General features: G+C 45.1%; 1 pseudogene; it reads right to left on the reverse strand.

The window, feature by feature from the left end:
• Nucleotides 1-2261: 2261 nt before the first annotated feature.
• Nucleotides 2262-2914, reverse strand: part of LOC135511407 (solute carrier family 2, facilitated glucose transporter member 9-like) — a 3184-nt pseudogene continuing 2531 nt past the window's right edge.

The following is a 2914-nucleotide window of genomic DNA, read 5'->3' on the forward strand; positions in this document are numbered from 1 at the left end:
AACCAAAACAAACCTACTGTCCTGATGAGCAAAGGCATTGACCATACTGGGTGAGGGTAGACACCATGCTAGATAAGATGCCATGTTGAGTCTGGACCGAGGACATGCTGGGTGGGGGGCCAAAGCCATGTTGAGTCTGGACCGAGGACATGCTGGGTGGGGGGCCAAAGCCATGTTGAGTCTGGACCGAGGACATGCTGGGTGGGGGGCCAAAGCCATGTCAAGTAAAGCCATTTCAGGAAGAAGCAGTGCAATGCTGAGGACATGCACAGTAGAATAGCACCTCGCGGACAACACACATACACCCACTAGAGGCTGGAGTAACACAGTATCAGCTGCACTGCAGAGGCACTGGAGCAGGTTGGGGTTTCGGTGCCATGCTCAAGAGCACAACGGCAGGGGGTGGCACCTGAAGTTTTTACGGCAGAGACCCTGATGCTGCCACGTTAAGTAGGGGCGCAGCCAGGTCAAGTTAAGTGAGGACAGAGGTCTGTGAAGGCCACTGTGAAGGCCACTGTGAAGAGTGTTTTAACGGCTCTGCCGTGATCAGCAAAGGAATGCCTGCTACAATACATACACTAGCCGTTAGTACACTGCACACACACACACACACACATTCAACCTATACTTACAGTCTACATACAAACACACATTATGTAAACAAACTGACAGGTGATTCCCTCTGGAGAGTGCGAGGGTAAATTGGCTTTAAGTAGAGCTTAATGTGTGGGGTATACATAACACCAGTCATAACACCTTTATGAGTGATGCAGTATCATTCATAATCTTCATAACACATTTATTCAACATCATTCAAAAGGAGTTTTCAAAATAAAAGTCCCCTTGAATAAAAACGGTTTCATCCCATTGTAACATGGAAATATTTATATTTACTGTCGGATTACCAAACCCCTGACACACTATTCACGCAACAGGCTGGGATCAGCACAGGGTCAGCCTTAAAGCATTACCCTTGTAGCAGTTTAGGGGTTAAATGTTTTGCTCAAGGTCACAATGGCAGTAGGAAATGGCACCAGCTCTGGGTGTAGGCATCTTTCAAATAGATAAGCTAGCTGTGCTTGATTGAGCTTGCCTGGTGCAATGGAATCAATGGAATAGTCTCAAAAGTGCAAACCCTACCGGCCCATCTGGCATTCCAGGTTGGCTCAAGCAAATGCTCAGGCTCAAGCAAACGCTCAGGCTCAAGCAAACTATTTAAACCCAGGTCTGGATGGCATCTGAGCAATTGTTTGACATTGTAATGGAGGTAATAAGCAACCTTAGCTGAGACCTGAAGACTTGTATTAGCTCCACAAACGAATGCCTTGCCTTTATCTCAGCAAGCTAACACAATCTTGATTTTCTTTACACAAAGAAACGTTTTGCGCCGTAATGTAAAGGGACTTGTATTTAGAAAGACCCTTTATGAATTATGTCAAATAAATGTGTTATGAATGTTGTATGAATGATACTGCAACATTCATAAAGGGTGTAATGACTGGTCTCATAAAGGTGTCATGAATGCTTTATGTATATAAAGTGTCACCGGAAGTGGACTGTCTAATAACGTCTGGTCACAAGTGATGACTATGCAACACCTTGTGTCACTGCACCGCTAATGACCCTATGAATGAACATGAGTCAATGCAGCATTATTTGTGCATAATTATTTGTGCCTGATTGTTGTGGGAGGCGTAGGGATAACACTTTTCGACTGATGAGGAGTTCGGCAAACGATTCATTATTCATCTTTATTTGCTCTTGAGCGGCAGCATACATCATGTTTCTGACCAATGAGGCGCGAGGAGGATTAATTATTGACAGGATCCCAAACAGAATGAGCCAATCCACTAAGGACCAAAGGGGGGTGTAGGCGGGACTGTATCTCCATACATCACAGGCTGCATACATCTCTCTACAGAACACTCAGTCATCTGTCTCTTATACAGGGGATGGAAACATCACCATCACACAGGCAGATAATTGGGAGATTAGAGCAAGGCCATTGGCTGCATTTAAAACCGCTCAACTTTGACCTCCAGAGGGAGCCATTTCCTTACACAGCAGCAAAGTGCACCAGGGGTCGGACACCAGCAAATTGGGTAAGCCACCCGCCCCGGTGTCTCCCTGTATGAAGCGTGTGTGTGTGTGTGTGTGTGTGTGTGTGTGTGCGCGCGTGTGTGTGTTTGTTCTCGGCTCAAATGAATGGAAACTTAAAGTAAGATAAAGTATGTAGAAGAACGCAGCTCACCTTGCCTAATTCATAAACAAGCAATGACACTGACTTTACATCCAACACTGACATAACGCATGAACGGTAAGTGAACCTGTAAGCATAGTGAAGTAGAAGAAGTAAGTTGCCATGACCACACTTCGTCAGTATATTCCATGAGATTTCTATCATAGTTGGCCACTCTTTAATCTCTACCCAGTACAGCCAGATAAAGACTGGCCACCCCTCGGAGCCTGGTTCCTCTCTAGGTTTTTTTCTAGGTTCCTGCCTTCCAGGGAGGTTCCCCTAGACACTGTGCTTCTGCCTCTGCATTGCTTGCTCTTTGGGGTTTTAGGCTGGGTATCTGTAAAGCACTTTGTTAAAACTGCTGATGGAAAAATGGCTTTATGAAATAAATGGGATTGATTAATCAAATGGGATTGATTAATCAAATATTATAAAGTACTCTGTCATGTGGTAAATACACGAATGCAGTGCACCCCCCCCCCCACACACACACAAAAAAAATGAGGGAGAGAGTGATCCAAGCACAGCAGAATCCCATGAATCCCATGACTAGAAACTCCCAGATGAGGAAAAAGGCCTTCTGCCCAGATTCTCTATTGTAAAACACTAGAACGAGAGAGAGAGAAACACGAGATACTGCACAAAGAGACGGGAAGCAACGAAACGTTAATAACA

The sequence above is a fragment of the Oncorhynchus masou genome, chromosome 24, assembly GCF_036934945.1.
Source record: "Oncorhynchus masou masou isolate Uvic2021 chromosome 24, UVic_Omas_1.1, whole genome shotgun sequence".
In the NCBI taxonomy this organism is placed as follows: domain Eukaryota; kingdom Metazoa; phylum Chordata; class Actinopteri; order Salmoniformes; family Salmonidae; genus Oncorhynchus; species Oncorhynchus masou.